Below are 24,126 nucleotides of genomic sequence, written 5' to 3'. Positions count from 1 at the left end.
GGAAGTCAGGCTGTGCTGGGTCCCAGTGAGGCCTGCAGGTTGGGCCTAGATTCCCAGTAAGAAGGCCCCTCTCAATCTTCCTGAAGGCCTAAGAGAACTGAGGAACATTTGTCACATCTCAGGATGAAAACATCAATTCCTTCCATAGTGTGAAGAAAGGAGAACTAAAGAAAAGAAAGAAGTATGAGAACGCAAAGTTGAAGAAGGAAAGCAAAATGTTGAGGGAGAAGTCCAACAAGGTTGCATCTCAAGGTGGGTTAGTTAGTGCTCCAGTGAAGGGTCCAGGAACTCAGAAGAAAAAGACCAGCAAGACAAGTGCACAGCTGAAAGTCACAGAGGAGTGTGAAGAAACAATTCCACTACTGGTACCAATAGGAGAAACTCCAGATAAAGGAAATGTGAAGATGCAAGAAAATGTCACGGGGAAAAATATCTCCAAAATCAAAATCTGATCCAAATACACCTCAGGGTAAGAAAAAAATAAAGGCCCAACCAGCAACAGAGACTCCAGAAGCCTCAAATCCTGGGACCTCTGGGAAGAAGCAAAAAAAAAAAAAAAAAAAAAAAAAGATATGCAGGAATTCAGAAAGCCAGACTCCAAGTCCTTCTCTACTCCCAGGAAATTTGGAAAGAAAGCTTTCAACACACCCAGAGACAAACAACCCCAGGCAGCCCACCCAAACTAGAAATAGTGCATTGGCATGAAGGACATCAGAGCTAACCTAAGAGCTTTTCAAGAACACTTAGAAAGGGTGTGGTGGCACACATTCACGCACTGGGATGCAGAGATAGGCAGATGTGTGTGAGTTTGAGGCCAGCCTAGTTGTCTATAAAGGTAGTTGGGTCACCTGGGATAAACCAAGATTTAATATTTAAAGGCCAGATTTAAGTCCTGGGCTTGCTGGTATAACACTTCACCAGCATATGCAAGATCCTGGCTTCAATACACAGAACTGTCAAAAAAAAAAAAAAAAAAAAAAACCCAACAAAAGGTAATCTGCTGCTGATTCCATCACAGCCTTTTCAACAAGGAGTCCTGGACTTAAACAGTTTTTGAGAAGTTTCTATGGGTGCCTCTGAATTTAATATTTCTGTTGTAGAAACTAGGTGTTTGAGGCACAAAAATACTTTTAAATTGTTCAGTGTATTTACTGATGTTTGCTTTTTTGTTTTTTGTGGTTTTTTGTTTTGTTTTTAATTAAACTATTACATTCCCTTCTGGGGAAAAAAAAGAGAACTGAGGACAAAACAGCTGCCCACCGAGGCAGTATTCACATTCACAGTGTCTAGAAGGAAGGAGCAGTTTCACACAGGCCTTAAGTGGCAGTGAAGGCAGAGCCCTGTTTTGTCCCCACACATCGCAGGACCAACTCCAGGGTGACAAGACTGAGCAGCTAATAAAACTGCCAGTACTTTCATCCTTGCTGAGGTACCAGTGCATCTGAGCACATAGGGAGACAGCAGCAGCACCAGTGGCAGCTGGGTAGGTGAAAGTAGTATGTGAAATGGATGGGGTCAGCTCTGCAGTGTAGAAAGCATAAAGGGCCTGGGCCTCTGGGGACACAGGAATCAGAGCAGTCCCCATCAGGTCATAAGGGATTTGGTATCACACACCCAAGGGAAGATCCTGGGTATCTAAAACAATTAATGTGATGTAACTCATGAGCCTTTGTGGCCTGATCCAAGTTAGATGGCGAATCTGATAAAGTCACTACAGCTACATGAGTAGCTAGATCTGCCTTAGTATTTCCCTCAGAGAGAGGACCTGGTAGCTCAGTGTGGGCTCTCAGGTGTCCTATAAAGAATTTACACTTTCTCCTCAAAATTAATTGTTGGCACTGTAAAAACAAATCGGCTGCTTCTGAGGAATGCTTTATTTGTGCAGCAGTTTCTAGCAGAGAGATAGATTGAGCTATATATGAGCTATCTGTATAAATATTAATGGTTTGATTTGGAAATGCTTGAAACACAGCAATAACAGCATGTAATTCAACCAATTGAGCTGACACAGATGATGTACCAAAGGAGATTACTTGATCTTGAAAGGCATAAGCAGCTGTTCCTGATGAGGAACCATCAGTGAAAACTAGCAATGCTTCCTTGATAGGTGCATGTGCAATACGAGTTGGAAAAACGAATGCATGGCGATTACAAAACTGAATCAATTTATCTGGTGGATAATGTTTATCTATCTGACCAGCAAATGAGGCACATGCAATAGGCCAGACTTCAGAACTCTGCATAAGCCAATCAACCTGATGCCTTGTATAGGGTTGTACTATTACATCAGAATGTTTTCCAAAATATTTTTGACTATTATCTCTGCCCAACACAATCATATTAGGTACAGAAACATAGTATAGTTAAAGAAACCTCTTAGGGGATGAGAGAAGATGAACCCATAATATGGGTGCAGTTTGCCAAAAAACTGCAGTAGGAGTTAGTTTAGTGTTAAAAAATAAAAAAATATAAAGGCTTAGAATAATTAATATGAGTTACAAACTGAGATGAAATAGCACTCTCAACCTTCTGTAAGGCTTTTCTACCCTCCATTGTTAGAGCCCTGTCAGACTTAGGGTCAGGATCTCCTTTGAGAATCTCAAACAGAGGCTTCAATTCTCCTGTCATGAGTTTCAAATATGGCCATAGCCAATTAATGTCTCCCAATAATTTTTGAAAATCATTAAGTGTCTTAAGGGAATCAGTCCTCAAGGTGGCCTTACTACTAATAATAAGTGGACCATTAATCTGAAATCCTAAATAAGTATATGGATCTTGTAATCGTACCTTTTTTGGTGCTATTTGTAATCCTGCAGTCTGTAAAGCTGTTCTAAGATCATCAAAGCACTGGAGTACTTGTTTTCTATCTTTTCCTGCTATTAAAATATCATCCCTGAAATGAATCATATAGATTTGTTTCCACATGGTTCTAACACCCGCTATGGCGGAAGCCGCAAACTTTTGGCACAAGGTAGGACTGTTAGACATACCCTGAGGTAAGACCTTCCATTGATATCTCTTCATAGGTTCTCTAAAATTTATAGTGGGAACAGTGAAAGCGAAGGGATTTCTGTCATTAGGAGGCAATGGGATAGTAAAAAAAAAAAAAAAAAAAAAAAAAAAAAAGTCTTTTAAATCTATAACTATTTTGTAATAGCCTAAAGGTATGGCCACCAGTGTGGGCAGCCCAGGTTGTAAGGCTCCCATCCTAATCATGGTTGCATTAACAGGCCTCAGGTCTTGCAACAATCTCCACTTCCCTGACTTTTTCCTAATGACAAATATTGGGGTATTCCAGGGAGAGTTACTTTCCTCTAAATCTCCTGCCTGTAATTGCTCCTGCACTAGCTATTGAGCAGCTTGTAACTTTTTGGTGGTTAGGGACCACTGATCCACCCAGATGGGTGAGTCCCCCTTCCAGGTGATGGGATCCGCACAACGCCCTAGGGGTGCAGCTGAATCAGTAGCCCCCAAGCCTCTTCTTCCAGTGTTACCATGGACCTCAACAGGATGAGTAATCCCTTCTTCACCTTTTCCTAACCCTTTCCCTGGGGAAAATCCAGAGTTTACAATTTGAGCCATGATTACTTCATTAGGGCTGCACATAATCAATCCCAACTGGGATAACAGATCTCTGCCCCAGAGATTAATGAGAAGGTCTGGGATGACATAGGGTTGTATATTCCCTGAATTACCTTCTTTATCTTTCCACATCAGCACCTTAGAGCTTTGTTGTGGATTTTAACTTTGGCCAATACCCCTTAGATTGGTTAAGGTTGGGGTCAGAGGCCAGGTAGTAGGCCAATCACTCTGTTTTAGGATAGTCACATCAGTTCCTGTGTCAACCAAGCCTTGGAATGCTTTTCCATCCAGCCATAGTTTCGCAATAGTTTTTTTGTTTAACTATAGGCTGTACCCAATATGCATCACAGCAACCAAAGCCTCACACACCCAAGGGAAGATCCTGGGTATCTCAAACAAGATGTTATCAGACCATGCTCAGCTGTTGTAGGCTTTTGTAAACAAGTCTCTTGTCAGGGTATATGGCTCAAGATGGCTGCACAGATGATAGCCACCTTCTGTCAACTACGCACAATCAGGTATACATTTGAAAATACATTTGAAACCCTTAGGTCTTGGTTGTTGGGGCTGAGGGGGATCATGATCCCAGGGCACAGGAGATGAATCTCACACTCTGGATTAGGTGACCACTAGGAACTTAGGCTATTGATTGTCATGTGTACTTATCTGGATGGAGTCTATTTGGTCCCTGAGAGGTAGAGCTGAATGGTTTTATTGTAGCTTATAAGTTTACAAGCGAGATAAATTTGTTAACATGATAATTTTTTTTTAAAGATAAGCTTAGGGAAGACAAAAATCCTTTTGTGGAACAGAAGGAGCAAGAAGGATTTTTCCTTCAGTCTAGGAGATTGAATAGCATAGTGAGAAACATTTTTAAGTTTACATTTAAAAGACAATTAAAAGAAACTCAAAACCTTGACCTTGTGAATATGATAGTTGATCATGTAGTTTAGCATGAGAAACACCTTACATCCATAGTTAAAAGACAACCAAGGGAAACTTAAATATGAGTATAGTGGAATGTTTTGTTAGGGTTAGGCTACTTTATAATACCTCTATTGGTTAATGTTAGGACAGTGGCATAGCAAGGAGTCATTAAGATATCTGTGAAAGCTTACATCTGAACTTGTGTATCTTTTATCATGAAGTCTGTGAACAAGGAAAACCTGTCTGTCTTTTTGATAAGAGATCTGATAGTCTTAACAAGTTAACAAATTGACTAATGAGCTAATATGGTGGTGTATTATCTTGGGGTAAGGAGCTATGTCTTTTTTCTAGCTGTCAAGCTTCAGTTAGCTTAGCTATAAATATAGTTAAAAGTCTGGAAAGAATACATTACAATCTAGGAGTCATGTATTAACTAAAATGGCAGAGGTTGGTCAATAGTACACTGCCTAAAGAGTTTCCAGGTCCCTCCAGTCTCCATGGCAACTTGGCCAGAGTCAGTCTTGGCATCAGGCCCAGAAGATGAAAAGCTTTTCCTGTGGAGTAAGATACATTAGAGAAATGACCCACCTTGACTTAGGCACTATGAGACATTTAACTCTCAAGGGTCCGGGATGACATAGGGTTGTATATTCCCTGAATTACCTTCTTTATCTTTCCATGTCAGCACCTTAGAGCTGGGAAGTCAAGTGGCTGGCTGTAGCTTCAGTGCCATCTTTCTTATGGGCAACACCCAGTTCATTGTCTTTAGGAGTCAAGCTGTCAAAGTCACTTTGCAATTAAGATAAGGTTTTCATTCTATTCTGCCTTGGTAAATGATGATTTCTAACTAGCAAAAAGCTAAAGATCACTGCCTTAAAATATGTTTAGCCTTGGTTTTGTTACTGCCATTAAGTTACAATGTGCTCTCGGTATTTGCTAGATAAACCTAGGACAAGTAATTAAGCAAACACAGGTTGTCTAACTCAGATATGCTAAACATCCTGACTCTAAATCTTGTCAGAAGTCTGCTAAATGTAACATTAAATGTTTAAACTTATTGTGATAGACAAGAGATTCCCAAAGCCTAACAGTTTACCCCCTGTGGTGAGCCCATGCTGAAGCATCCCTTTACCAGGAGGCACCAGTAATACAACTGGTGTAGTGTAGAATAGAGTTTATTTAGGGCATGAGAAGGAGAGTTGAGGAGGGAGTAGAGATAGAGAAAGGGAGAGAGAGAGAGAGGACAGAGAGACAGAGAGAAAGAGATGCTGGCCAGAAATATGTGGAGAGAGGGGGGAATGGGTAGATAAGGGATACAGAGTTAATAAGAGACTAGGGGAGTAAGAGAGTAAAAGAGTGAGGAGGGGGCAAATATTCCCTTTTTGAGTCAGACATACATGGCTATTGCCCTGTAACTGTAGGATGGAACCTAGAAGGAATGCTAACACATACACTCTGTGATATAAATGTACCAATGTATAATGTATAAATGTACTGGTTATTGTGGCTGGGGCAGACAGGTAGCTGGTCTGCTCCCATGAAGACACCATATCCTGAGACATCCTAGAGAAGCCACTGCACTCAGAGCAGCAGGTAAAAACACTTGTCTACTACCCTATGCCCCAGAGCTACAACTGGGATCAGGGGGATCTCAGGACCCACCAGGCACCCAAACCCCACCCCTGCAAAATACCACTCCCCTTCCACCCCTTGCCTGGTCCTTGTGGCAGAAAACTAGCTGGTCTGCTCCCGTGAAGACATCATATCCTGAGACATCCTAGAGGAGCCACTGCACTCAGACAGCAGACACCTAGCTGGTCTGCTCCCTTGAAGACACTGTATCCTGAGACATCCTAGAGAAGACACTGCACCCAGAGCAGCAGATAGCTAGCTGGTCTGCTACCATGGAGACACCATATCCTGAGACATCCTAGAGAAGCCACTGCACTCAGAGCAGTTGGAGCTCAGGATCATAGGATTACAGAGACATCTGGACCCTGAGGAGTTCTAACACAAGCAAGATAACTGAAAGACAGGCTCTAGTCAGAGGCAGTGAATGCAGGTAACACTAGAGATAAACAGATGGCAAAAGGCAAGCACAAGTAAATAAGCAACAGAAACCAAAGTCACTTGGCATCATCAGAACCCAGTTCTGCCACCATAACAAGCCCTGGACACCTCCATCACACCAGAAAAGCAGGATTCAGAATTAAAATCACTTCTCATGATAATGATAGAGGACTTTAAGAAGGACATAAATAGCTCATAAAGAAGTATAAAGGATAACACAGGTAAACTGGTAGAAGTCCTTAAAGAGGAAACACAAAAATCCCTTTAGAAATGCAAAAAAAACCACAACCAAACAGGTAAAGGAATTAAACAAAACCATCCAGGATCAAAAACTGAAAGTAGAAGCAATAAAGAAATCTCAAAGGGAGACTATCCTAGAGATAGAAAACCTCAGAAAGAGATCGGGAGTCATAGACACGAGCATCACCAAGAGAATACAAGAGATAGAAGAGAGAGTCTCATGTGCAGAAGATATCATGGAAAACACTGACACAACTGTCAAAGAAATGCAAAATCAAAAAGCTCCTAACCTGAAACATCCAGAAAATCCAGGACACAACGACAAGGCCAAACCTAAGGATAATAGGTATAGATGAGGGTAAAGATTCCCAACTTAAAGGGCCAGTAAATATCTTCAACAAAATTATAGAGGAAAATTTCCCTAACCTAAAGAAAGAGATGTCCATAAATATACAAGAACCATATAGAACTCCAAATAGACTAGACCAGAAAAGAAATACCTCCCATCACATAATAGTCAAAACATCAAATGTACAAAACAAAGAAAAAGTACTAAAAATGGTAAGGGAGAATGGTAAAGTAACATATAAAGGCAGACCTATAAGAATTACACCAGACTTCACACCAGAGACAATAAAAGCCAGAAGATCCTGGACTGATATCATACAGACCATAAGAGAACACAAATGCCAGCCCAGACTATTATACGAAGCAAAACTCTCAATCACTATAGATGGAGACATCAAGATATTCCATGACAAAACCAAATTTGTACAATATCTTCCCACAAATCCAACACTTCAAAGAATAATTGATGGAAAATGCCAACACAAGAAAAAAAAGTACGGGTTCCTTCCGGTCTGGGCCAGAGCATTGAGCAGATCTTGGGTGGCAGCTCTGCCCCCAACCTCCAAGAACCCAGAGGAAGCGGGGATCCTAGGTGCACTAACTCAGGCAGTATCTTAGGTAAGCAGACAGCAGGGCCCGACCTAAACAGGGAGTAACTGGGAACCAAAAGGACCCAGGAAGTCACTCCTGGCCCGGAACACTGCTTCCTTCCTGTCTGGTCCAGAGCACTGAGCAGATCTTGGGTGGCAGCTCTGCCCCCAACCTTTACGAACCCAGAGGAAGAGGGGATACCAGGCTCTCTAACTTGGACAGTGTCTTAGAAACTAGTTCTCGGATCTGAGGCCTGGATCAGACCTCTGCCAGGTCTGCTGTTGTGTGGACCCCGGATTCCACCTGAGACATACTGGAAGGTCCACTCAACCCAGACCCACAGAGGAACAACTAAACTCAGAGTGTCAGACAACATATCCTGAGATATTCTAGAGGAGACACTGCACCCAGGACAGCAGACACCTAGCTGGACTGCTACCTTGGAGGCACCATATCCTGAGGCATCCTAGAGATACCACTGTGCAGCTGGAAAAGATCACAGAGACATCTGGACTCCTAGGAGAGCAGACACAAGCAAGATAACTGAAAAGGCAGGCTTCCGTCAGAGACAGCAAGTACAGGCAGCACTAGAGTTAACCAGATGGCAAAAGGCAAGAGCAAGATCATAAGCAACAGAAACCAAAGTTACATGGCATCATCAGAACCCAGCTCCCCCATTAGAGCAAGCCCTGAACACCCCATCACACCAGAAAAGCAGGATTCAGAATTAAAATCACTTCTCATGATGATGATAGAGGGCTTTAAGAAAGACATAAATAACACTCTCAAAGAACTTAAGGAGAGCACTGGTAGACAGATAGAAACCCTTAAAGAGAAAACACAAAAATCCCTTAAGGAATTGCAAGAAAATGCAACCAAATGGGAGAAGGAATTAAACAAAACCATGCAGGATCTAAAAATGGAAGTAGAAAAAAATAAAAAAATCACAAAGGACAATACCCTGGTGTTAGGAGCCTCGGTGAGTATGACAGCATTCACCATTACAAGATGGTGCGGGCATCCTGTCCTCCCACAAGTAAACAACTAACTGCGCAGGTGCAAAAGGCAAAAGCGTGCCAAAGTCACTGCCCATCCCGGGGCGTAATATGGGTAATGAGTGAACAGCCAATCAGAAGTGAACACGCCACTCTAGGGTACATATAGCAGTGCCTTTCCCGGGCTTGGGGTCTTTCCGCTTCTGCTAATACAAGAATAAAGCCTCGCTGTAGTAACCACCCGAACACTGCCTCACGTGTCTCTTTCGCGGGAGAAGGGGACTCGAAGGGGTCCGGAATATCTGGTGCCGAAACCGGGATTTTCAAGGCGCCGCGGGAGACCCCCCAAGACTCAGGGCGGGTTAAAAGACTACAGGATCGAGGTACGTCTCTGAGAGGTATGGTTGGGGTGGAAGCCTTGGTTGCAAGCGGATTTTCACTCAATGCCGCCGCTGCACTAGTTGGCCTCTTGCTTGCGTTGCTTTTGCTTTTAGCGTATTTGTGTTGTGAGGATCCAGCTTGCAGCACAGCTATTAATGCAAGTCCAGAGGTTGTAGGAGAGGTCCACTCCAGGGTATCAGAAACAGAGCATGTTAGCCGGCATCAGGCCAAGGAGCCTGGGGAAAAGATCAGGCCAAGGAGCCTGGAAAGGAGAAGCAGGCAAAAAAAAACCTGGGCAACAGAGAAAGGCCAAGGAGCCTGGTCAAAGAAAAGAGTACTCAAAAGGAACAGGGGCCACTGCAGGGCCTGTTAAGAATAAGGACCCTTCACCGGCTAGTGAAGAGAGAGTGGAGGTCGGGGGGGGGGGGAACCCCCTATACCCCATTAAGGAGCCTGCCTCCATAGACCTTAGCAGCTCCGAAGAAGGAAGCCTAGAGGAGGAGGCAGCCGCCTATGCAAAAAAATAACCATTCTGAGATAAGACTAAGAAAGCCCTTGAGCCCCTCGGCCCCGCCCTTGCCTCCGACCTATGCCCCGGGCAGCGTCTCTAATTCATTTCTCAGCCCAGGAGATCGGAGACAGCTACAGCTTGCATTTCCGGTCTTTAAAGTGGCAGAAGGAGCACGTGTTCATGCCCCAGTAGAGTATAGGCAGGTCAAAGAATTAGCTGAGGCAGTACGTGCATATGGAATTGGGGCTAATTTTACCATATCCCAAGTGGAGAGGTTAAGTGCAGCTGCTATGACGCCAGGAGACTGGCAGGACACAGTGAAGGCAGTACTTAACAATATGGGCCAATACCCTAAAGTGGAAGGCCTTGTGGCACGAGGCACTGCAAGCACAAGCCAGGATTAATGCAAACACTGAGGAACAGCAATTATGTACTTTTGACATGCTGGCTGGAGTTGGCGTACACGTGGACTTTTGACATGCTGGCTGGAGTTGGCTTACACGTGAACGACCAGACCGCTCACCCTTGGCAGGTATACGCACAAATAGCGACAGCTGCTGTTAAGGCCTGGAAGTCTCTCCCCAGGCGAGAAGGCAGTAACCTTTATTTGTCCAAGATAATTCAGACATCTAATGAGTCCTTCTCTGACTTTGTGGCCCACATGACTGAGGCCGCTGGCAGAATCTTTGGGGAACCAGAGCAAACAATGCCATTAATTGAACAGATAATCTTTGAAAATGCCACAGCTGAATGCCGTGCAGCCATTGCTCCTCGGAGAACCAAGGGTTTACAAGAATGGTTAGGAATCTGTCGAGACTTGGGAGGTCCCCTTACTAATGCAGGACTTGCAGCAGCAAATTTGGAGATGGCTGCTGTCCTTCTCCAAGGTCAGGGACGCAATAGACCCCGCCATGGAGGGGAGCTCTCTGTGTTTTTCCACAGGGTAAAGACAATCCAATTTGGGTCCCCAGGCAGCTGGTGTAGATCGTGAAGAATGAAGCTAGATTGCAAGATAACGGCTCTGATTCTCCTGATGCTGATGTTCGATTTGGAGATAAGTATACCACTATGGGCCATAGTTAAATCTTGGCCTGTTCCCATGCCAGTACATTCAAATTCTGCAGTGCTGCCGTTGTTTACAGCTACTGAGTGTTACATAGATGCCCCGTGCTCTCGGCGTACCCACCAGCACCCTTAGTTATATAATGCTACAAGTTTTACATTAAACTTTACACTTTGTCTTGTGGCAGCAAGCAAGGATAATAAGACAAGTAAACTGCATACACCTTGTATGATTCTTAAGAAAGCTACTCTTGCTAATTGGGTGGATCCTGTGACTTACAGTAAGGTAGAGACAAGAGTGCTAGGGGCTGTCTTGAATCAGATTAGTTCAGGACAGATGGAAGGATCGGGAAATGTCGGTCTGAATTAATCAGCACCTATAAACATTACCACCACCATGATTAGAAGTAACGTTACTATAATTAAGAGGTCCAATTGGCATACCAATAATGCCACTTTGCAACAGATGATACCGTGGTGCTATCCAGATTTGTCCTTTCCAGTGGTGTTTTCACCTTGCCAGTCTAAGATTAAACCCAAAAAACAAATTGCCAGAGGATTTAATTTACCCCCTCCTCTCGATTTGGCTATAATGAATAACACAGGTAAGAGCACTGGCATAGAAAATATTTGGCCCTTTTATCATTGGGTGTTGAGTAATGAGGCTGGAGCTAGTGCCAGTGTATCTGCCTTTGCCTTGTTGAATGGTATATTTCATGAGGTACAAAATGTTTCAGCTACACAATCTAATATCTCTAGCCATTTGGATAACATTAAAATTAATAGGGTGTTTAGGAATGCATCTGCACAACCAGTGTCGGTGTGTGTGGACCCCCCATTTTTCTTTATGTTATCCAACTTTCAAAATAATTCTGATATCTTGGATTGTAAGAATGTTACATGCTTTTTAGCACAATGCTGGAATGGATCACTACACCTAGCCTTGGTTGTGCACGTGCCTACTTTTGTGCCCATTCCAGTAGAAGCCGATCCTGAAACTTTCCCTATTACATCATTAATAAGACATAAAAGAGACTTTGGCATTACTGCAGCCATTATCACTGCTATTACCATCTCTGCAGCTGCAGCTGTGACAGTCGGCATAGCCATGGCTAATCAAGTTACAACAGCTACTGTTGTTAATCAAATTTCAGAAAAGACTTCTGAGGCTTTGACCACTCTACAGAAAGTGGATGCACACTTGGCATCAGACCTTCTGTTGCTCAATCAGAGAGTTGATTTGCTCCAAGCCCATGTAGAACAACTCACAGATGTGGTTCAAATGAGCTGCCTGTCAGCAACCCCACATCTATGTATTACAACTCTGAGATTTATGAATGATACGTTTATTCAAAGCCATAACCTTTCTGCTTATTTACAAGGGAATTGGACTAGGGAGCTGGACCAGATGCAGCAGCAATTTCAGATCCGGATCTTGAGCCTTAATGGAACACGAGTGGACCCTGTTACCCCTGGCAATTTTACTTCTTGGCTTACCTCTGCCTTTTCTTTCTTTCTTAAAGGGTGGGGATAGGCCTGTTTGGTGCAGCCCTATGTTGTGGATTAGTGTTCATGTTATGGTTGGTCTGCAAGCTCAGAGCCCAACAAAAACGTGACAAGGTCGCTATCGCCCAAGCACTCGTAGCCTTGGAGCAAGGATCTTCCCCTGAAATTTGGCTATCTATGCTAAGAAAGTATCTGATGACTGAGACCCTCAGTCGATGCACCCCAAGGGTTCAGCCCATTGCACTGGGTCGATGAGAGGTCTAAGTCTAGCCAGCCCTTGCCGGAATAACTGTGGTACCTGGATATTTAGAGGTGCTTGCGAGTGGGTACTCGACAGGGAATGTTCCACGAATGTGGATAGATTTCCCGAAAGTATGCCTGATTGCACAAAGGTTTGATGCCAAGAAACCTCCTCCCCTGGTGGCGCCCCAGAGCAGAGGCTCCCTTTCCCCGTCAAAAGGCATCGAGATGGGTATGGGAAGCATTACTCATTGCACGACGACAAGAGAAGAAACCCATTACAATATCTCATTTGCACAGGGGATCAGGCCTCTGCTTTCCCTCACTGAGTTGGTGCTGCACTTGATAGGCAATAGGCTGTTCCATCTTAATAAAATTGATAGAGGGAGATGTTAGGAGCCGCGGTGAGTGTGACAACATTCGCCATTACAAGATGGCGCGGGCATTCTGTGCTCCCACAAGTAAACAACTAACTGTGCAGGTGCAAAAGGCAAAAGAGCGCCAAAGTCACTGCCCATCCCGGGATGTAATATGGGTTGATGAGTAAACAGACAATCAGAAGTGAACATGCCACTCTAGGGTATATATAGCAGTGCCTTTCCCGGGCTTGGGGTCTTTCCACTTCTGCTGATACAAGAATAAAGCCTCGCTGTAGTAACCGCCCAAACACTGCCTCACGTGTCTCTTTCGCGGGCGAAGGGGACTCGGAAGGGGCGCAGAACAATCTGGAGATAGAAAACCTAAAAAAAAGATCAGGAGTCATAGACACAAGTATCACCAACAGAATACAAGAGATAGAAGAGAGAATCTCATGTGCAGAAGATACCATGGAAAACATTGACACAACTGTCAAAGAAAATGCAAAATACAAAAAGCTACTAACCCAAAGTATACAAGAAATTCAAGACACAATGAGAAGGCCAAACCTAAGGATAATAGGTAGAGATGAGGGGGAAGACTCCGAACTTAAAAGACCAGTAAATATCCTTAACAAAATTTTAGAGGAAAACTTCCCTAACCTAAAGAAAGAGATGTCCATAAATATACAAGAAGCCTACAGAACTCCAAATAGTTTAGACCAGAAAAGAAATACTTCCTGCCATATAATAGTCAAAACATCAAATGTACAAAACAAAGAAAAAATACTAAAAGCAGTCAGGGAAAAAGGCAAAGTAACATATAAAGGCAGACCTATAAGAATTACACCAGACTTCTCACCAGAGACCATAAAAGCCAGAAGATCCTGGACCGATATCATACAGACACTAAGAGAACACAAATGCCAGCCCAGACTACTATACCCAGCAAAACTCTCAATCATTATTGATGGAGAAACCAAAATATTCCATGACAAATCCAAATTTACACAGTATCTCAACACAAATCCAGCACTTCAAAGAATAATTGGTGGAAAACTACAACACAAGCAGGGAAACTACAACCTAGAAAAAGCAAGAAAGTAATCTTCCAAAAACCGTAAAAGAAGGTAGCTACACAAACATATCTCCACGAATGTTAGCCCAAAAGCTTGGATTAGCGAAGGCTCAACCCACAGACCACATGAAGCTCATGAAGAAGGAAGACCAAAAGTGGAAGCCTCAGTTCTACTTAGAACGAGAAACAAAAATGCTCAAGGGAGCAAATAGGGAAACAAGACATGAAACAGAAACTGAAGGAGGGGCCATCAGGAGACCATTCCACCTGGGTATTCATCTCATGTACAGCCACCTAAGCTAAACACTGTTGTGGATGGCTGGAAGTGCATATTGTGAGGAACATGATATAGCTGTCTCCTTAGAGGTCTGCCAAAGACTAACACACTCAGAGGACAATGTTCACAGTTAACCACTGATATGATCAGGGGTTTCCCAATGGAGAACTTAGTGAGAGGACTGAAGGAGCAGAAAGGGTTAGGGACCCCAGGTGGAAAGCAACAATACCAAACAACCAGAGCCCCCCAGGGTCTAAACCACCAGCCTGGGAACACATAGGGAGGGACCCAAGACTCCAGAGGTATATGTAGGGGAGGATGGCCTTGTCGGACATAGGTGGGAGAGGAGTTTCTTGGTCCCATAAAAAAAATGAACACAGAGTGGGGGGGAATGTGAGGGCGGGGAGGGGATAGTGAGGGGGGTTAGGTGGGGTCACTGCGTCATAGAAGCATGAGGAGGGGGATGGGATAGGAGGTTTCTGGGTGGTGAGAGGAAGAAGGGTAAGGGGATAAAATCTGAAATGTAAATACTACAACCAATTTTAACAAGCGAAAAAAAAAAAGTTGTCAGAACCAACATCTTTAAAAAAAAAAATGTCAGACCCCTCGGGGGGGGGGGGAATTTTTTTTTTCTTGATACTAAAACTTGTTCTGAGAATTGTATATTGCAGAATACACAGCCTTGGTGTATCTACTCATCAAGCATACTGAGCAGACCTGCCCAAACCTCCGATGTCCTGGAATTCCATCTGGATTCAGTGAAGACACAGCGTCAGAGGCTTATCAACTTACTCTTCCCCCCACCCCTCTTCTAAAATCTCAACGCCCTTAATCAGCTTGAAGAAGTTAAAGAAGAGTCAGCGCCCCTATTCCCTGAGTTCGGGGACTAATGTGGTTAATATTGGGCTGTCTTTCTAAGGAAAAGTCGCGGCTTTTGTTGGAACAGAGGGGGTTAGCTAGGACTTATTGCATAGCCATAACCTATTGGTAGAAATCTGTATAATTATTATCAAGATGAAGTTATAATTTCTTAAGTGGTACAAAATTTACTTTGATTTCAAATTTAAGGTTTTCATTGGTACGAGCCTCTTATTAATATAAAAATGAGATGAATATTGATACTCTCATGGGCATTGTGCCTGTATAACACATTTAGGAATACAAGGCCTAGACCCAGCCCTTTTTTAACTTTTTTAACTGATTTGGGATGGTTAACCTATGAGTTAAGGGACTATAGCAAATTCATATTTTTGAGTTTATTGTTAGGGTGTTTTCCATATTTTATTTAGAAATAGTTGAGAGGAGTGAACAGACAACAGTCCAGGTTACCTTACATGGATAGTTGGTTTTCAAAACATCAGAAGTCCATAGAACTGATGCTACAAATATTTATATATTAATGTTCATTTTGATTAGAGACCTGTCTGCTCCTGTCAGCTTCCTGTCTTGGATTCTAAGAAGAAATTGAGCATCTTTGGAGTTACTCCAGTTGTGTGGTGACAGCCACTAGGCAAGAATTGCCTCTCTCCATCTACAGACAAATTACTGTCCAGAAAAGGACACACATGCAGAATAGTCGACTGATTATATCTGCCTAGACAAAGTAATCAGCCCTTAATAATCTTGCATCACTAAGGTCTGTCAGATGATTCTGGGCCAGAAGGCTGAAGATTTGATGCTCCAACGTTCAGTAGTATAGGGGCTTTTCAGGTGTTCAGTGGTCTCTTTAAATTGGCTAAATTTTAGAAGTTATGTTTAGTGCTTCCCATAACTTCAGTTAACTCAGTCATTCTGAATTTCTGATGGGGTTGAAGACCTATAGTCTCATAGCCAATCCTGGCTATTTACTTTGAGAGAAAAGATCTGAGTAGATGGTTTTCAGCTGACATTCATTCTAAAGCCAAAAAAGCCAGGATCAAAAGTAAGTGTTTTAGTTAGAAGAGATGACAGAGGTTCTGGTTAGTCAAGAAAATGATGGACTTGGTATTAGGACTATCTTGTACCTCACTGGTACAATTAGGAATAAGTATGCTCTAATTGTATTTTTTGACAAAAATTTTACTTTAACAGAGAGAGTGATATGTAGGAGGAGCTAAGTGGGAAGGAGTACTGAGAGGAAGAGATGGAACAAGGAGAGAAGATGAAGAGGAGGAGAAGCTAGGTGATGAGAGAGAGAGGGGGGGGCATGGAAGCAGATGTTCACATGTCTCCACCAGTCAAAGATAGTTTTTATATCTAGGTTGGGTATTGGGTTACACTTCTGATTGAGCATTACCAAACTTATAAATCCTTTGATTAACATTTTTTAAAAATCGTATAAAAGCAAAAAGGGAAGGGGGGGGCATGGGACAGGGGTGTTCTATGGAGGGGAAATGTGGAAAGGGGGTGGCATCTTAAATTAAAAAAAAAAAGAAAAAAAAGTACAACCTAGAAAAAACAAGAAGGTAAACTTCCAACAACCCCCCAAAAAAGATAGTTACACAAACATAATTCCACCTCTAATAACAAAAATAAGAGGGAGCAACACTCATTTTTTTAATATCTCTTAATATCAGTGGACTCAATTCCCCAATAAAAAGACATAGACTATCAGACTGGATACATAAACAGGACCCAGAATTTTGCTGCATGAAGGAAATGCACCTCTGTGAAAAAGACACTACCTCAGAGTGAAAAGATGGAAAACAATCATCTAATCAATGGTCCCAAGAAACAAGCTGGAGTAGCAATTCTAATATCAAATAAAATCGACTTTCAACCAAAAGTGATCAAAAAAGATAAGGAAGGACACTTCATACTCATCAAAGGAAAAATGTACCAAGATGAACTCTCAATTCTGAACATCTATACCCCAAATGCAAGGGCACCCACGTACAAAAAAAAAAAAAAAAAACCTTCACTAAACCTCAAAGCACACATTCATTGCACCTCACACAATAGTAGTGGGAGATTTCAACACCCCACTCTCAGCAATGGACAGATCATAGAAACAAAAACTAAACAGAGACACTATGAAACTAACAGAAGTTATGAACCAAATGGATTTAACTGATATATATAGAACATTTCATCCTAAAACAAAAGAATATACCTTTTTCTCAGCACCTCATGGTACCTTCTCCAAAATAGGCCATATAATTGGTCCCAAAACAGGCCTCAACAGATAGTAAAAGATTGAAATAATCCATTACACACTATCAGACCACCATAGACTAAGGCTGGTCTTTAATAACGATAAAAACAATGGAAAGCCCTCATACATGTGAAAACTGAACAACGCTCTACTCAATGAAGATTTGGTCAAGAAAAAATGAAGAAAGAAATTAAAGACTTTTGAGAATTAAATGAAAGTGAGGACACATCATACCAAAACTTGTGGAACTCCAGGAGAGCAGTACTAAGAAAAAACTCAAAGCTCTAAGTACCTACGAAAACTGGAGAAAGCATATACTAACAGCTTGACAGCACACCTGAAAGCTTTAGAACAAAAAGAAGCAAATACACCCAAGAGGAGTAGACAGCAGGAAATAATCAAACTCAGGGCTGAAATCAACCAAGTAGAAACAGAAAGAACTATACAAAATATCAACAAAACCAGGAGCTGGTTCTTTGAGAAAATCAACAAGATAGATAAACCCTTAGCCAGACTAAACAAAGGGCACAAAGACAGTATTCAAATTAATAAATTAATTTAATAAATAATAAATTACTTTATTAATTAATTAATAAAATCAGAACTGAAAGAGAGACAAAACAACAGAAACTGAGAAAATTAAAAATATCATCAGATCCTACTACAAAGGCCTATACTCAACAAAATTGGATAATCTGGATGAAATAAACAATTTTCTAGACAGATATCAGGTACCAAAGTTAAACGGGGAGCAGATAAACCATCTAAACAGTCCCATAACCCCTAAAGAAATAGAAGCACTCATTAAAAGTCTCCCCACCAAAAAAAGTCCAGGTTTTAGTGCAGAATTCTATCAGACCTTCAAGGAAGACCTAATAGCAATTATCTTCAAACTATTCCACAGAATAGGAACAGAAGAAACACTACCCAATTAGTTCTATGAAGCTACAATTATGCTCATACCTAAACCTCACAAAGACCCAACAAAGAAAAAGAACTACAGACCAATCTCACTAATGAATATTGATGCAAAAATACTCAATAAAATTCTTGAAAACCGAATCTAAGAACAGATCAAAACAATCATCCATCATGATCAAGTAGGATTTATCGGAGGAATGCAGGGATGGTTCAATTTTTGAAAATCTATCAATGTAATCCACTACATAAACTCACAGAAAAAAAAAAAAAAAACACATGATCATTGAATGGTACCTTTCCCCAAGGTTGTCAGCCTGTCAGGCTGAGCAGGCCTGAACACACTGTTTACCATTAGAGACCGAATAACAAAGGACCTGGGAAGCTGCCTGCATTGGAGACCTGAAATCTGCCACTGGAGTTGAGTTGAATAGACTGCATGCTGAGCTTGCTCACTACACCCCTCACCCACACTGCTGAGGTGAAGTGCTGAGGAAGACTCTTCTTGTGGGGGTTGGGTCTTCCCCTTTTTATTTGATGGTCTTACACTAAACTTTGAGCCTTGATCAGAGAACTTTGTCTTCATCTCTTCCCGCCCCTTTCCCTATTCTCAGCCTCTCTTGCAGGTGAACCCGTTCAGCTGTTGCTGTAGGCGGCAACAAAATGGCGCCTTGAACAGGGATGGACCTGAGGACAAGAGAGCAACTGAGGGACATTCGTTGTCTTGTGTAGAGCTCTACGGAAAACGGAAGAAGAAGAAGTTTTATCTCGCACACTTAGTAAGTAGCAAACGATTTTGATACTAGAGCTAGTTATGGTTAATTGTTGAAGGCCTATTTCCCTAATAAAGCCTCTGCCATTTGCATCCAGGTACGGTGTCTTGCGAGAGTTCTTGGGTGGCCGCAATTTCCCGAGACTTGAGTAAGGGTCTCCCTAATTTGGGGGTCTTCATGGCCATGGCTGCTGCTTTTCAAGGAACTACTATACATGCAATGCTTGCACAAAACCGTAAACAAAAACGATGTTTTAAATGTGGAGATCCAGGTCATTTTAAAAATGACTTTCCCAAGAGAAAAGGTTCGAGAAATCAATCAGGTTGTGCAATGGAAAATTGTTCACGGTACAAGAAAGGTTATCCTTTGGTTAGTGAGCACAGATCTAAAACAGATAACCAGGGGCCGTACCTTGAAACTCGGGAAACGAGTTTCGGGCCAGCCCTAGGCTCCCAAGAATCCACAGCCAACAGCTTATGGAGCCATGAAGCTGTTGCCAAACCAGGAAAAGCCATTTCAGAACTTATTAGACCAACTCCAGGAAGTGCAGGACTGGACCTCAGTTCCACTACTTATACGGTGCTGACTCCAGAGATGGAAGTTCAGATGCTTCCCACAGAAGTTTTTGGGCCTTTGCCTCCAGGGACATGGGGATTACTTTTGGGCCAAAGCAGCAGTATTGTAAACGGATTGCAAATTTATCCAGGAGTTATTGATAGCGATTATGAAGGAGAAATTAAGATCATGGCTGCTTCCCTTCAGGGTGTTATAACTATGCCTGCTGACAAAGGAATTGCTCAGCTTGTCTTGGTTCCGTTGCATCCACTCCCTTCCAAGTTTGTTAAGAATGAGAGAGGACAGGATTGCTTTGGTTCTTCTGATGTGTATTGGGTTCAATCTATTACTAATAAGAGACCTACTCTTAAGTTAATAATTGAAGGAAAGAGTTTTGAGGATCTCATGGATACGGGAGCTGACATTACGATCGTGAGAGGACAAGACTGGCCTTCAGCTTGGCCTTTGTCTGATACACTCATGCACCTTCAGGGAATTGGTTATGCCAATAACCCAAAACGGAGTTCTAAACTCCTAAATTGGAGAGATGAAGAGGGCAATTCAGGACAAATTCAGCCCTATGTGATGCCGAACTTACCTGTCACCTTCTGGGGAAGAGATCTTTTGTCACAGATGGGTATTATGATGTGTAGTCCTAGTGAAGTTGTGACGAAACAAATGTTAAAACAAGGATTTTTGCCTGGCCAAGGACTAGGAAAAGAAGGGCAAGGTATTAAGACTTTTGAAGCACCTGAGCCTAATTCTGACAATAGAGGTTTGGGGTATTTTCCATAATGGCCAAGGTCTTGCCTGCATCCCATGCTGATAAAATCCAATGGCTTAATAATGTCCCAGTGTGGGTTGATCAGTGGTCATTGTCTAAAGAAAAAATAGAAGCCGCTTCATTGCTTGTGCAGGAGTAATTAGAGGCAGGACTTATAGTAGAATCTCAGTCACCTTGGAACACTCCGATATTTGTTATAAAGAAACAATCTGGAAAGTGGTGGTTGTTTCAAGATTTAAGAAAGGTTAATGAAAGCATGGTACCTATGGGAGCTCTACAATCTGACCTGCCATCACCAGTGGCCATTCCTAAAGGGTTTCATAAAATAATAGATTTAAAGGATTGTTTTTTCACCATTCCCTTGCATCCTTGTGATTGCAAAAGATTTGCTTTCAGTGTTCCTTCTGTTAATTTTAAGGAGCCAATGAAAAGGTACCAATGGGTAGTTCTGCCTCAGGACATGGCTAATAGTCCTACATTATGTCAAAAATTTGTAGCACAAGCCATTGAACCTGTAAGATGGCAATGGCCAATGATGTACATCTGTCATTACACAGATGATATTCTTTTAGGAGGGAAAGATCCTCAGGACTTGCTTTTATGTTATAGAGATTTACAATAGGCATTAGCTGATAAAGGATTGCAGATAGCTCCTGAAAAGGTACAAACTCAGGAGCCCTATAATTACTTAGGCTTCAGGCTTACAGATCAGGCTGCTTGTCCCCAGAAAATAATTATCTGCAGGGACAGTTTAAAAACTCTAAATGATTTCCAAAAGTTGCTAGGTGATATTAATTGGCTTTGCCCCTATTTAAAGCTTACAACAGGGGAATTGAAACCTTTATTTGATGTCCTCAAAGGAAGTGCTGATCCCACCTCCCCTCGATCCTTAAACCCAGAAGGATTGTTGGCATTACAATGAGTAGAAAGAGCCATTTAGGAACAATTTGTCACTTACATAGATTATTCCTTGCCTTTGCATTTGTTAAATTTTAATACAACTTATACTTCTACAGGATTGTTGTGGCAAAAGGCTCCACTAGTGTGGATACATTCAAAGATATCCCCTAAACATGACATCCTACCGTATTATGGGGCGGTAGCCCATATGATTGTACTTGGAAGAAAACAGGCATTGACTTATTTTGGCAAAGAGCCAGATGTCATTATTCAGCCTTTTAATGCAGATCAGAATACTTGGTTAAAGCAACATAGTACAGATTGGTTGCTTGCTCAAATAGGATTTAATGGCATTATAGACAATCATTATCCTCCAGATAAATTGATATTAATTTATTTAATTTAGTTTCTAAATGTACATGAGGTTATATCTCCTAACATGACTTCTTTGCAGCCTTTACATAATGCTCTTTTAATCTTTACTGATGGGTCCTCTAAAGGACGAGCAGGGTACCTCTTAAATAATCAACAGGTAGTCATAGAGATGCCTGGACTCTCTGCTCAACTAGCAGAACTGCAGCAGTTCTAAATGTTTTTCAATCAGTAAACAATGCTTTTAATCTTTTTACTGATAGCCTATATGTGGCTCAGTCCGTACCTTTGTTAGAAACTTGTGGTATATTGCAATTCAATACTCCAGCCAGATCTTTGTTTTCTCGACTACAAAACCTCATTCTTACCAGGGAAAACCCCCTTTTATATTGGCCATATAATAGCTCACTCTGGCCTTCCTGGACCTTTAACTGCAGGCAGTGAGTGATCGTATTGACAGAGCTTTAATAGGAGAAGCCTTAATTTTGAACCCTGTTGCTTTGGCTAGACGAGATCATAATAAATTTCATCTCTCTAGTCACACTTTAAGGCTCCGACATAAGATCACTAAGGAGCAGGCTAGAATGATTGTAAAACAGTGTCCTAACTGCCTTAGTTTATCTCCGGCTCCCCATTTAGGGGTTAATCCAAGAGGCCTTTTGCCTAATCATATTTGGCAAATGGATGTAACTCATTATGCAGAATTTGGAAAATTGAAATATATACATGTCTGTATTGACAATGAAGACCCCCATACTCTGGAGACCCTTCCTCAAGTCTCAGGAAATCACGACCACCCAAAGATCACAAGAAACCACACCTGGATGCAATCAGCAGAGGTTTATTAGGGAAAAGAGCTGGTAGCCAGCAGTCTGACCACGTACTCACAGGAGTAGGGTCCAACCCCAACATCCAGTCCGTGGAGCATTTTAAAGAGAAAAACCACAAACCAGGGGAGTGGGGTGGAGGTGAGGGGTTGCCAAGGATACATAACATAAGAATAGTGAAACATTCCAGAGAAACCCACCCTGAAAGGTTAATAGCCATGGAAATTACTCAGTACAATCATTTTTCTCAAAAAATGTAGTCTTACCAAGTCACTGTCCCCTATACTGTCATTACAAAATATTTCTCACTTCCTCCAGTCACAGCCCCACCTAGACGGCTTGTATCTTTTATGGTCAGGAATGCGTCTACCTGCTTCGGGACCCCCCACACACACACACACACAGGTGGGCCCGTTGCCTGAGGCTTGAGGAATGTAATCCAGCAAGTGTCCTCTGATTCAGGGGCAATGTCCTTCACCGGAATGTGAAGGCCTGAAATCTTATTTTCAGTTCTGTGTTCTGGAATCGGCACTTTTCCTGCTCAGGTCTAAGGCAAAAAATCTACACATATTTCATAAAATGGCCTTTATAATTTTTCACTCTACAATACTTGCTCAGGATTCCTTTTTGCTTCTCTACATTCAGGAGAAGCCTCTAGAAATGCAATTGATCATTGCTTATAAACCTTTAATGCTATGGGATTGCCTAAAGTCCTCAAAACGGACAATGGGCCAGCCTATACTGGAAACAACTTTATCATTTTGTAAAGAATTTGGCATTAAACATAAAACTGGAATTCCTTATAACCCAATGGGACAAGGAATTGTTGAATGAGCACATCACACTTTCAAAAATTGGCTTGTTAAAACTAGAAAAGGAGAATTATATCCCCCAAGGTCACCAAAAGCACACCTTGCTTTTGTTTTATTTGTTCTAAATTTTCTGCAAACTGATGCTAAGGGTCAGTCTGCAGTGGATCGCCACTGGCATCCAGTTACTTCCAGCTCATTTGCCAGGGTCTTGTGGAGAGACACATTAACTAATACTTGGAATGGTACCGACCCTGTTTTAATTTGGGGCCGTGGCTCAGTCTGTATTTTTTCAGACAAAGAGAATGGAGCCCGATGGCTACCTGAAAGATTGGCCTGTCAAGTGGACACAGATATTGAGCCTAATAATTACGATTCTAATGAGGAAGATGGCTCAAAAACAGCCAGCTGATTTAACTTGATTTAACAGCCTCCACTCTTGCTGGAGAGCAAGTAATTGTTCTTAAGCCCTCCACCTGGCGGTCAGACCTCTGTCTGCTCCCCGCTAATTAGCAGTTGAATGAGATATGGGAATCCTTCCACTTCCAATTCTTGCTCGGATAATCCTGTTGCTTTTAACCTCTGAACCTTGTATTTTAAGCAGGTTGATTACCCTCACAAAGGTTTGCCCCCTGCAGGCCAGCACCTAAGCCACCTAAGCCACTGTACCACTACTGGTCGCCTTCAGCAAGCTCAGCCACCTCCTCCTGGCAGTTACACTTCCTGGTGGAAAAAATTGCAGCTAGCCTATTCCCACAGATTCCTTGGTCTGAATGTGGTCTTGGTCTAAGAGAGTGTGCCAATGATAGCCGGATAGTAAACAACGGGTAAGAGTGTTTTGAGCTCCTATAAACCTAAGGCAGAGGCATACATCATAACACTATGTATGTT

General features: G+C 42.2%; 1 pseudogene; it reads right to left on the bottom strand.

The window, feature by feature from the left end:
- Positions 1-819: 819 nt before the first annotated feature.
- Positions 820-24,126, bottom strand: part of LOC143436478 (RNA-binding protein with multiple splicing 2-like) — a 98,707-nt pseudogene continuing 75,400 nt past the window's right edge.

This window comes from Arvicanthis niloticus, chromosome 22 (assembly GCF_011762505.2).
Source record: "Arvicanthis niloticus isolate mArvNil1 chromosome 22, mArvNil1.pat.X, whole genome shotgun sequence".
NCBI classification, from domain to species: domain Eukaryota; kingdom Metazoa; phylum Chordata; class Mammalia; order Rodentia; family Muridae; genus Arvicanthis; species Arvicanthis niloticus.
Note: the sequence above shows the minus strand (reverse complement) of the source record. Positions and strands in the feature narration are given on the sequence as shown.